The sequence below is a fragment of the Paramisgurnus dabryanus genome, chromosome 6 (assembly GCF_030506205.2).
Source record: "Paramisgurnus dabryanus chromosome 6, PD_genome_1.1, whole genome shotgun sequence".
In the NCBI taxonomy this organism is placed as follows: domain Eukaryota; kingdom Metazoa; phylum Chordata; class Actinopteri; order Cypriniformes; family Cobitidae; genus Paramisgurnus; species Paramisgurnus dabryanus.
The window spans coordinates 28,767,246-28,780,971 of NC_133342.1; positions in this window are offsets into that span (position 1 = coordinate 28,767,246).

The window sequence follows — 13,726 nt, forward strand, 5'->3', positions numbered from 1 at the left end:
TAAGAAAATAATGAGAAAACAATACATAAAGTGACAAAAAAAAGGAAGTCGTGCCACGGACACGAAAAACTATTTATATAAATTTGTGCGAGTGACACGCAAAAAACATTTGTGCTAATTTGTGACCTATAACACAACTTTCCGTGAGATCAGTCTGTGTAAAGAATATTCTGTGAAAATATAACCTTGATATCTTTAATATTGACTAAGTAAGGTCATGTCAGTGATTGAAATCAGTGTGTAAAATCAAAGATTAATTCTCCTAATGTCATAATTAGATGATGAGACTTTAGCCTGGATTTCACAGACAGTGTTACTTGTATATTAGATCATTTCAGACTTTAAATGGAGTTGAGTTTCTTAACAGAGATATTTGAAGGTTCACATTGTAAAGCCTACAGGAGACCAAACATAAAAGATGCCCACCTGCTGCAGTTTCTGAGTTGAAACAAAGCTTAGCTTGAAAACCATCAGCGTGACACCAACGGAATAGAAAGCACTCGAACAAGAAGGAGCCGAAGAAAGCAATCAAAAAAGAAGTTCACCTTTGCTTTATTCATACTTTCTGTGACCCAGAGCACAGATCACATATGAAGGGTCAGTTACGATTACGTGTAAAATTAATAATCCACAGCAGACTAAAATCGAAAGGAAAAACTACATGGGGAGAAAAAAACAGAGAAAAAGACTGGTCTGTTTTTATCTATTGATCCAAACGTAATGGAACCAGAGACCACTAGGCGGCCATCTAAGAAACTCCTCCGGGCAGTTATTTCAGTCATGGAAGACTATTAGATGGTTTCCTGGACAGGGATTATCTTAAACCAGGACTAGGCCTTAGTTTAATTATGAAATATAACTAGGTTCAACAAACAATACCTTAAAACATTACTTATGTGCATTTTGAGGCAAAACAAAGGGCACTGATGTATTTTAAGATGTGTCAGTGCAAGTTGTTTTCAGTTTGGACAGCTCTAACATTTATTTTAGTCGAGGACTAGTATAATCCCTGTCCGGAAACCGCCCCTATATGTGTAAATTTGTGAGCTAAAATTGCAATTACAGTAATCAATTTCCAACCATTAATTAAACCTGACATCAAGTTTACCATAGCTTTGTTTTGTTTTTTTCTAAGTTCAAATTGTGCTAAAAACAGTTCTTTGAGGTCATTTCATCTACTGTATGCGCACAGGTTGTGAAGCACCTCATGAGACTCTGTATCCGGTTGTTAAAGGAATAGTCCATTTTCTTAAAAGAAAAATCCAGATAGTTTACTCACCACCATGTCATCCAAAATGTTGATGTCTTTCTTTGTTCAGTCGGGAAGAAATTATGTTTTTTTGAGGAAAACATTGCAGGATTTTTCTCATTTTAATGGACTTTAATAGAGCCCAACATTTAATACTTAACTCAACACTTGAGTTTCAAAGGACTATAAACGATCCCAAACGAGGCATAAGGGTCTTATCTAGCGAAACGATTGGCATTTTTGACAAGAAAAATAAAAAATATGCACTTTTAAAGCACAACTTCTCGTCTAAGTCCGGTCGTGATGCGCCAGCGTGACCCCACGCAATACGTCATGACATCAAGAGGTCACAGAGGACGAACGCGAAACTCCGCCCCAGTGTTTACAAGTGTGTTAAAAGAGGACCGTTCCAAGTTGTTGTATGTGGAATGATACTAATTGATGTCTTTGTGTCAGTTTATTGTTTACAATGGTCCGCAAATGTGCGTTTTATATATGTAACACGTGACCTCCCTACGTCACTACGCATTTACGTTAGGTCCCGCTGGACCGGACCTAGATGAAAAGTTGTGGTTTAAAAGAGCATATTTTTTATTTTTATTTTCAAAAATGACAATTCTTTCGCTAGATAAGACCCTTATGCCTCATTTGGGATCGTTTAGAGTCCTTTGAAACTCCGTTGAAAGAAACTGTTAAGTGTTGAGTTAAGTATTAAATGTTGGGCTCTATTAAAGTCCATTAAAATGAGAAAAATTCTGCAATGTTTTCCTCAAAAAACATAATTTCTTCTCAACTGAACAAAGAAAGACATCAACATTTTGGATGACATGGTGGTGAGTAAATTATCTGGATTTTTCTTTTAAGAAAATGGAATATTCCTTTAAGACTGACATCATTTAATATACTCAATAAAAAACTACCACCAGATCCAAATTTTTATCTCCATAACAAAATACGAGATGACCAGACATGGATTTATGGACGTGTAGTTTTTATTAATTATTAATATATTACTGTCTTTGATTCTGGGAACGTGAGACTGCAGTGTACACGTGAGTTTATAAAATTTTTGCTTAAATGTGTGCTATGAATAAATAGTGCTCATAAATGGCAATTTAAATGTGGTGGCTTGGAGCTGGAAATGGTATTTTTTTAACGTTATGACTTAACAAGCGGATAGAGCTACTCCCCTAGAGAATGTCAGTCTTTATCAATTGATGATTGGTTCTATTGCCTAATATGTGGGACTTTAGTTATAAGAGCGGCCATATTGGCCATTGCATCGTCCCCTATTCATGGTAATAGCAGTGCCATATCTTGTTGCAATATATCCAAAATCTTAATTATAAGTTGGTAAAAAGGCAACACACTTTCTTTAGCTTAAACTATATGGCATAAGGACAACAACACCAACACTGTAAAAAAGATTCAGCAAAATGTTAAAACAACCTGGGTATGGAAGTCCTATTTAAAATTTTGACTTATAAACAAGTTGAAATAGTTTAACTTAATTTGTTAAGTTACAGTAACTTAGAAATATATGTTGATTTGATATCATTTTACAGTAAAGATCATTTCTTTAATTTCCAGCAAATGCTTGATCCGTACACTTTATCTTGAATGCCATATAAGTAAGCAATAAGGTACGAGAGGCTGTGCTGTATCGTGAATAAGTAACGGCTGAAGGGCGTTGTTAGGCAAGACGCGAAGCTTTTATAAAATGGTTACCAAACAATATTAAAGTAAAAAGAAATATTAGTGAAACTTTCATAAAGTTAAATCAATAAAAAGCATTCCTTCCGCTAGAAAAAATAGTCCCTGACCATGAACAAAAATGTGTTCCAATGTGTAATATGCATGAAAGCTCAAATAAAAACAACAAACCGATACGTGTGGTTGCTAAGGGTGCAGTGATAAACAGAACCGTTGGGTGAAGCGGTCATAACCGTGTTTTATCGTGAATAAAGCACACCTATTGACCAGTCAGAATCAAGGATTGGAACTAACCGTTTTATAAGTAACTTTACAACATTTGCATAAATGTATAGCATGCGTGTAGCATAAAATCTTAACCATTTAATTATTTAATCTTCTATATTGTGTAGTTTGTAGGCCATGCTTAAGTCTGTGTACTCTTTTGAAGGATATTTACTTTCAAGTTATCTAAAAAAAAAATTGTATGTGCTTCATACCAGAGCCATTGTCATTATAACTCTCAAAGGATGAAAAAACTCTAGTTTTAGTACTAATTAAAGTGAGCGACTATACATATCGTCTCTCTCTCTCTCTCTCTCTCTCTCTCTCTCTCCCTCTCTCTCTCTCGCTCTCTCTCTCTCTCTCTCTCTCTGTTTACGTGTGCCATCCCACTTCAAAAGTAATTAATCCCTATACATCATCTATGCACTCACAACAGGCTAATTATTATTAGCTTAATGGAAACAATGCATAATTCCTCCTTTGAGGTGCCACAAATCACGTCAACCAACTTTCGTTCTCCTCTCCAAAGGAAAATAAAGGGAACCGTTGTCTTTGAAGTGTTTAAGGAAGTACATTTTATAGATAGAGATGAATAACGCTTTCATTTAACAACGAAAGTGGCATAGTTTCCTTATATAGAATATAAAGATGATACCACAATAGGTGAAGAAAGCTTTTTTTGGCACATATTCTACGGCACAAAGTAATGAAAAGTAATGATCTTGTGTCAGTAATAAACGGCATTTTCAACTCAAAGAAGTGGGATTCATATCCTTTATTAGTGTATGTGGACAACCGGCCATTGGAATGACTTTGGTACGTGTATGCTGCTCAAACAAACAGCCTTCCTGCCAAGTCAGGTCGTTACATGCTTTCCTGTATATTTCAATGACTTTACACCGGCACACAATGCTGCCAATGGCTCTGAGCTCTGGCTCCAAGTTTCAGAAGAGTGAGTCACACAATACCCCAGTTACACAGCAATGTCCCTGCTCTCCTCGCTGACAGCTGGCCCGTACTGCAAGGTGAACGGTATGGACAGACATGAAGAGAAATATTATTGTTTGTCTTGTAATTGCTCTCAATATTAATAAAACAAATGGGAGTTTCTGGACAATTTTGTCCATCTGTTCATTTATTACATGGACATTTGTGACTTTATGAAACCTGACATGTCATCTATTGTGAAAAAAATGAAAAAATAATGAATAGTCAAAAATTTCATGTAGCTTCAATGAATATATTTGATGTGTAAATGTTAACTAAACTGATTTGAATGTAGTCAATATCTAAATAGGCAGGCAGGTTAAAATATCAGCCACCAAGAAGATGCTCGACAACTGAGCTATAGGAACACATTACACAGCCTACTTTGGCCATTTTATTGTGTTAAATTGAAATTGTAAAACAAACAGATGTGCAATGGCATAAAAAACGTTTATAAAATATTAAACTACTACTTTGGCCATCATAAAAAATAAAACCATACTTTTGGCAGTAGTATTGTTTTTAAATGAAAATAGCAATTAAAGCGTTAATAACTTGAATAATTGAAAAATAAGTTGGACTTTCCGTATGCATTGTTTGTCTTCTTGGGAGGGTCATAAAGTAAGCAATATACCTGAGGATATTGCTCAAATCCTATTACTTTGACAAGTGTTTGCAATTTTGTATCTCTGGATTATAATACTGAACAGCTAGGGTATCGACCTGATTATGAGATGAGTGTACCAAGCCAGGGCATTAAAGTCATTTATACTGTATGTAATGTTTGATGAATGTGTGAGCTCTGGAATGTGCCATCAGAATAATAACCCTTGCACCAATCTCCCTCTATTAGGGTGCTTGTGTTGCCTGGTTTCCGTGGAAACAGGTTATTGCTACCAGATACAAAGATACTCTCCAAGGGCAAATGTAACGACTTCAACAGGTTTCATGCCTCCACGTCCTGTCAAGACCTCCCCAGAAAGAGAAAGGAAAAGATTAATGGAGTCATTTTGTCTAAAGCACATTTATAACCCCTTTGCCCAGAGATAATGATCGTATGGTTGCACCTGCTCTGTTGTGTACAACCCTGATCTTTCTGGTTCTTACCAATCTTGCCGTCTTCACATTCTCAGATTTGGTCGGAAAGCCGTCATCTCTTGGAGATATCTGCTATTTCTATATTATTATACGTATTATAATTGTCCATGTCTAAATAGATTTAAATATTTATCTTCTACTCTGTTCTCCTGTTGTTTTATGTTTCACCAACTAAAGCAGCGCTCTTAAAGGGATAGTTCACCCAAAAATGAAAATTCTGCCATCATTTTTTTCATTCTCATATTGTTATTGTATACATTTCTGTGCTCTGACGAACAAAAAGGACGATATTTTGAGGAATGTTTGTAACTAAACCATTTCTGGACCACATTCACTTTTATAGTAGAAAAAAAGAATACTATAGAAGTAAATGTGGTCCAAAAACATTTACAAACATTTCTCAAAATATCTTCCTTTGTGTTCATCAAAACAAACATATTTATACAGGTTTGTAACATAATGAGAGTTAGTAAATGATGACAGAATTTTCATTTTTGGGTGAACTATGACATTTTTTAATGCTTAGAAAATTGCATTGATTACACACCGTAGACCTTTATTAACCCATTGGAATCATGTGGATTACTTCTGTGAAGGATGGATGCAATTTTTTGGGGGTTTAACACTCTAGGGTCGCGTGGGGCACAGGCGCCGCAAAAACTTTATTTTTCAATCAACTTTGATCACTCTGCTGATTTTGGACATACAGATATGCTTTATACATCATTTAAAACGTTAAAGTGTCTAGTTTTTTTTGTGTCAGCTCCCAATAAAAACAAAGTGATGTGCTTTTCTCAAAATTAAGAAAATAAACATGACGCGCATTCAGTTCTCTGTCCCTCTGTGAACTCCTGTCAGAAACACGTCAGAAAAAAATTAACCGTAGCTTAACAATTACTTGTCATACAAACTAAAGATAAATATCTATATAATGCTTGGAATGTCTACTTTAAAATTATGTTAATTTATTAGAAAACAAATATTGTCATCCGTTGTTAACTGTATAAGAAGAGGGATTAATGTTAATTCAAGTGCTGAAACATCATATCTAAACAGTTGTTTATTCGCGGCTGTAACTAAAAGTTTTCTCCAGACGTGTTTGTTCTTCATCCGACAGTGTGACACGATCGGCAGTCAAACTCGTACACAAACACACGATGCCTCTTATTTGTCGCGTTTTGTGGTATTCTTATAAAAGACGATTGCAAACAGCATGTATTTCTGTACAGTACATTTATTTAACTCAGGATCACGCATGGGAAAGCATTTATCTTGTGTTGCTTTCACAAACAAACACGTGATGGAATTTTGCCGTCGTCTTCCAATTCTGCCTAAAGACTCCTTATGCAGCTTATTATGCAAGTTTTTTGTTTCCTCAGCTGTCAATGTCAGATTATTCAAGAGCTTCCCACCCTCCTTGCATATTGTCTTCCTAACCAAAAAGTGACTTTGAAATTGTAAATTAATATATCGTTTTATGTGAATGAGTAGGCAGAATGATTTTCACATCATTTTAAAGAAAAAACTCTAGACAACAAGATCCTGGTTTGAAAGGTCTTGGGAAAACAACAAAAGTTGTTCCCTAATCCCTGTTTTCTACCAATATAAAGCAAGGAAAGGCAAGGACATTTACAAAAATAACTCTAAATGTGTTTGTCTGATAGATGGTGGACACATGTATCTCGGATTTCTTGAGGGTGAGTAAATCATGGAGTAAATTTGATATTTTGCTTGAGTATCCCCTTAAAGGGATAGTTTACCCAAAAATGAAAGTCCTGTACCACCTTCATGTTGTTCCAAACCTTGATCAATTTCTTTGTTCTGATGAACACAAAGGAAGATATTTTGAAGAATTTTTTGTAATCAAGCAGTTTCAGAGCACTATTGACTTTCATAGTAGATAGAAAAATACTTTGTAAGTCAAAGGGGGAGTGCCCAATGTTTGAAAGCTAATGTTGATATTTTAAATCACCTAAACCAGTGGTTCTTAAACTTTTTGCGTGCGGCCCACCTTGTGTGCGTAAATTCTTTCGCGGCCCTCCCAAAGACAATTTATGCCCAAAAAATGTTCTAAAATGTAACATTTTAAATAAACAAAACATATTAAGTTATACAAAGTAGTGCTGTTGGTTAGTAGCCTGATTTTTTTTTTTTAGGTTTCATTACACAGAATTCATGATAAATGAATGTATTTTATAAAATGTCATAAAACAGGGCCCCCCCTGCCCCCTACCCCAATAGAATCTGGACCTTCTTTTGATAGACCCGCCCCACACATACACAACCCCAAGCCGTTTCTCAATATGCGTTCTTGTCTGTACTTGTGTTCTTGTTGACTTGTGAAACGTCATCAGTCGCGGCCCAAGTACTGTTCCAATTCAAAGTTCGCATCAAGCCCAAGTTCACATAAAATCCCCGGATGTGTTCTTGATCCGCCCATTTTATCGAGGATGCATCAGAGGAGACTTGTGTGGACTTATGACAGCGAAGTTTCCCAGAATGCATTTCGCGTCAGGAGTTCGTTCTTCCGAGTCTGAACTTGCAAGTTCGAACTACGAAGGACACAAGTCCGAGTTCGGCGTACTTGGTTTTGAGAAACGGCTCCAGCAAGGATTTTCGGTTAGTAGACACACCCCTTACTGCTGATTGGCTACAAGTGCGTTTTGGTAGTCGGTCTGACTCCCTTTTCCAAAGCGTTTTTCAAACATTGTGCACTCTGCCTTTAATGGTGCTTTGGTTACAAACACTGCTTCCTTTCAAATATCTTGATAATATTGCAAATATCTTCCCTTGTGTTCATCAGAAAAAAAAATTAAATGAGAGTAAATGATGACACAATTTTAATTTTTTGGATAAACTATCCCTTTAAATGTAATTCTGGGTGATTTAGGTGTTTTAATAATGTCTTGAACTTCAAGTTGCTGTAACACGTAATAATAAATGTGTTTTGGTAAATAATATTAAAATGAGCTTATCTGGGTGAAAAAAATAGTCAGTGTGTTGCTTTGGGAATTTATCTCCCTACAGTCAGGTGCTGTACTTGCTCAGCGTGAGCCATGAGGTGAGCGGTTTGTCACTTCTCGCTGTGCTTCCTCATTGCTTGGCTCGGAGTAATTTCAATCTGCTCAACAGCTTTATCATCTAGCTTGTGTTAGCAGTGATTTGTGCACTGTAGAAATCGGCACCGCCTGTCTGCGCTACACGCGTGAATGAAAGAGCTTGCTGTTGTATTGATTTCTGAAATGTCAGGTATTTGAAGAAAACTAGCAAACATGAATGTTCAAGTTTCATCCACAAAAACGCATATCCATCCATCAATTTAAAGAAACAGTCAATTTTAAGAGATAAAACATAAATAACGTGCTCTGTTGACAGATACTTCATTTATTTATCAGAGCAAGTGAATGAAGTTAAACACCCATGGCTTAACTTTATAACAGACCCTGTTCTTGTTTTTGTCTGAGCATAATGGATGAATATAGGCTGTTTTGTATTTGTACCCACATGCAACAGCAACAGGTAATTTTTTTTTTTACATCATGTTATTGGGTTCAGTGTAAAACATTCTTCCATTTTAGAAACATTAGTTTTTCTTTTAGTCTTTAGCTTTATTGGTGATTTACTCCGAAGTCGTGATTTTTGTGTAGGGAAGTGTGGGTGTGAGAGAAAGAGAATAGCTGAGAGAGAAAAAGAGAGAGAGAGAGGTTTGGGGTGGTAGGTTTTCTCTGATGTAAAATGTCACATGCAAACTCTCAGCAAAGGATTCCCATTGGATTAGTCATGAGGTGAGAGGTGGATCAGAGCCAGACGTGACGTTATAAAACTGTGGATGTGACCACATAGAGAAGGGTCAGTGTTATTGATACACGTGGCTTTTAAACCGGGCTTCTTTTGATTTTCCACGTTTCCTTCAGTCTGAGAATTGTGTGTGTTAAATTGATCCTATCTAGCGAGTTAACAATGATACAGATGTTGAAGCTGCGTGGCATTACACAAAATCAATGCAACACTATGGGTTACTGACCTTTTATGCTGCAATACGTCATGTCAAACCTGTCAAGAATACACACATTGAGACTATACCACTCATTTTAGAGGCTAAACTGTGCCTTTGTGAAAGACGGATTGTCTCCGGGCACCACAAAAGAAATCTGCGGGGTGTAATGCATTCAGAAACAGGAATTTATTACAGAATTTAGGGATGACTACAGGGGAAGGTATCATATTTTACTTGAAAGCTTTCTTTAGTAAGTAGTACTTCATCTTCTTCATGCCCTCATACATTTTTTAGAGCTGGCGTGCCGTTCTCCTCTCATCTCTTCGTAACCCTGCCATCAAAGCACTGATTTTATCAGGGACAGCGAGTGCTGTGGCCATTATCCAGTAAAGTGTCCTTTTGACTTGTGTCATTTCAATCTATTGTATTGCTATTGAGTGTATGTGATGCTCTTTCTTTAATTCATTCAGTACATGGGAAGATCTGTATGGATGTTTGGTTGACTGGTACTAGCCAAATTGAAAGAATGCTATGTTTTTATTAAGCAATGCAAGATTTTAGGCCGATAAGCTGATAATGATTAACAATTTATCTTTAGAAACAATAACTGAAAACATTACCTTATTCTCTCCAAGATTCATTCCAAGCATATGTTTTTAAAAAGCCATCAGATAGGCATAACCATTAAGTTAGGCATTGGAAATACACTCACCTAAAGGATTATTAGGAACACAATACATACTAATACTGTGTTTGAACCCCTTTTGTCTTCAGAACTGCCTTTATTCTACGTTGCATTGATTTAACAAGGTTTAACAAATTTTGGCCCATATTGATAGAATGGCATCTTGCAGTTGATGGAGATTTGTGGGATGCACATCCAGGGCACGAAGCTCCCGTTCCACCACATCCCAAAGAGGCTCTATTGGGTTGAGATCTGGTGACTGTTGGGGGCCATTTTAGTACAGTAAACTTATTGTCATGTTCAAGAAACCAATTTGAAATGATTCGAGCTTTGTGACATGGTGCATTATCCTGCTGGAAGTAACCATTAGAGGATGGGAACACTTTGGTCATAAAGGGATGGACATGGTCAGAAACAATGCTCAGGTAGGCCGTAGCATTTAAACGATGCCCAATTGCCACTAAGGGGCCTAAAGTGTGCCAAGAAAACATCCCCACACTATTACACCACCACCCCCAGCTTGCACAATGGTAACAAGGCATGGATCCATGTTCTCATTCTGTTTACGCCAAATTCTGACTCTACCATCTGAATGTCTCAACAGAAATTGAGACTCATCAGACCAGGCAACATTTTTCCAGCCTTCAACTGTCCAATTTTGGTGAGCTCGTGCAAACTGTAGCCTTTTTTTCCTATTTGTAGTGGAGATGAGTGGTACACGGTGGGGTCTTCTGATGTTGTAGCCCATCCACCTCAAGGTTGTGCGTGTTGTGGCTTCACAAATGCTTTGCTGCATACCTCAGTTGTAAAAAGTGTTTTTTTCAGTCAAAGTTTCTCTTCTATCATCTTGAATCAGTCGGCCCATTCTCCTCTGACCTCTGGCATCAACAAGGCATTTTTGCCCACAGGACTGCTGCATACTGGATGTTTTTCCCTTTTCACACCATTCTTTGTAAAAAAGAATGGTTGTGCGTGAAAATGCAAGTAACTGAGCAGATTGTGAAATACTCAGACCGGCCCGTCTGGCAACAACAACCATGCCACGCTCAAAATTGCTTAAATCACCTTTCTTTCCCATTCTGACATTTCAGTTAGGAGTTCAGGAGATTGTCTTGACCATGACCACACCCCTAAATACATTGAAGCAACTGCCATGTGATTGGTTGATTAGATAATTGCATTAATGAGAAATTGAACAGGTGTTCCTAATAATCCTTTAGGTGAGTGTATATTAAAATACTAATTTACTGAAGTTCTGCTGAGGATGAATAAAGTAATAAATGAATAAACTTTAAAATTTCACTAATCACTAGCTACATGCAACCAAATAATCAATTTGTAGTCATATTGATGGCTCAATCATATTGAAAAGCCTTCATGTAAACACCATTATCAATACAATTGAGGTCGATCGGATGCAAATTTTGATCGTATTGAATGGTAGTTATGTATCCGATCAGCAGGAATAAAGTAGCATCTAAACTAGCAAATAGTAGTTTTTCTCAATCGGATGCAAAATACCTTGTGCACATGCACAGAACAATTGTGCTTAAATATTTACGTTTTACATTTATCTCATATTTACGTATCACATAATTCTCGTCACAGAAACATGCAAGGCAATGGCAACACGCATTATTAAGGTACAGTAATGGGGTCATGCGCTGTACATTCTGCAGCGTTCAAATGTACTTTCATAACATCAGGCTATATAAAGCAATAAAATTGCATTGTGCCTTTTAGAAATTGTGTTTATATCTGAAAACATCTTAGGAACAATTTTCTCCAACTCAGCTTTCTACATGTATCCAGAGAACTCGTCGAGAGATGCTGTGTGCAGCGTGGCGTTGCCAAGTCATTTTTTCGAGTTCAGATTTGTGCTACTGTTAAACTGTTTCCACAAGTTGTTTTTCTTCTGCGGGTAACAGATGAAAGTATTTCGTTCATTAGTTAATGGGATTTCGGCTGTGAATAGTCATTGGGATGCTTTTGGGCTAATTTTGAATGTCCATTGGGATGGTTCTCATGCGCGAATCTGGCAACCCTGGCTGTGCGCTTCCAGACGTTCTGTTCAAATTATATTGAATGTACATGTAAACAAACATTTGAATCAGATTGCAATGTTTAGGGTGCATGTAAACATAGTGACTGATAGCTCAAGAGTTAATATGTGAAATATTTCTAATACACACTATATGTGCAACACAGAAACCTGTTGTTGAGTGACATAATGGCCATTAGGCCCCACCCACTGTGTTCATAGTTCACCTCAGGAGCTATTTTCCATTTTCAGCCTCTGCTGGGTCCAAACTTTTACAGCGGTTGAGGGAGCTATTTTAGTTTTGGTGTTCATTTTCCTTTTTTCATTAAAATTACATGTGTTCATTTTGCTCAGAGCTCTTTCTCCCCTCCACAGCTGGTGTCGGTACGCAGTGTCAAAGACTTTGTGATCCCTTAACACATTTGGTGAGAGACGCTGAAACACATTTTTATCACTTAGACAAACTTTTCTCACTACGACTTAGTAGTAGACAGAGTCACATCTTGTTTTTTAATGCCATTTACTCGACTGTTTAATCAAATTAACTTAGGAGATTCATTCTTCTTTACAATCTGTACCTGCCATTTATGGAGAATAATAAGCACAATGACTTATTTCCATTAGTTGTAACTTTAAGAGTGTTAAAAGCATGCACGAAAGCGAGAGCTGGGGGATACACGCCTGCTTCTTAAAACAGCTGTCATGCCAGAGCACGGCTGCACTTTGTGAGTTGTGAGTGAGGAACGCAGGAGACCCCGGGGGGCCTCGAATGTTCAGTGAGCTGGGATTCCATACAGAGAGACTGACGCATGTAGTGTTGCAATGTTATTAATGTTCTTCAAGGGTGCAACCTCCACCACATTACTTTGTTAAGGGCATAATATGCTATTTTCACCTCTAGACAACGCTAAACAACAACAACCATCTGTAACAAAGCAACTTGATGACGTTAAAGAGTCCCAATGATGGAAGTTGTAGTCTTCACCTTCAATTTCGATAGGAATCGATCCAATATATTGAAATAAAGTTTTATAACTATTATTTTTGATGTAAATGTGGCTTGATAGAAGCGACAATAGGGCGTTTGAGTACTAAAAGTTAATACTTCTGCTTCTGCATACGTCTGCATGTTAACTGCTACTACTGTGCAGACTGAATACTAAGTGATTCAAAAGCAATATTCTGGTGATAGTTTGATGTCATAGGCTGATCAATCTGCACAGAACCACATTAAGTGAAACACATCTATGGTTTCTATGGCAGCAAAAGCAGAAACCGAGGATAACCCGGACATGACACAACTAACAAGCAAATCTACACTTTAAAAAAATACTTTGTTGCCTTAAAATGTTTTGTTAAATCAACTCGGATTTACAAGACATTTCAACTTATTATTATTTATCTTGACTAGAGATGAGTTGTTATAACTACAGGTGAGTTGTTATAACTTATAAAATTAAGTTAACTTTTCTCAACTATATTTTATAAGTTGTGACAACAAATCTGAGTTGATTTAACAAAAAAATTTAAGGCAGCAAAGTATTTTTTACAGTGTATAAAATAAGCTTGAATTCTCTGAATTCAAACATTCTTGAAAACATTTTGGATCATGTAAGTGCTCATGTAAAAAAATATATATAACACTATGTTCTTAGATATTAAAATGCAAAAATCTTACATAGTGTGCCTTGA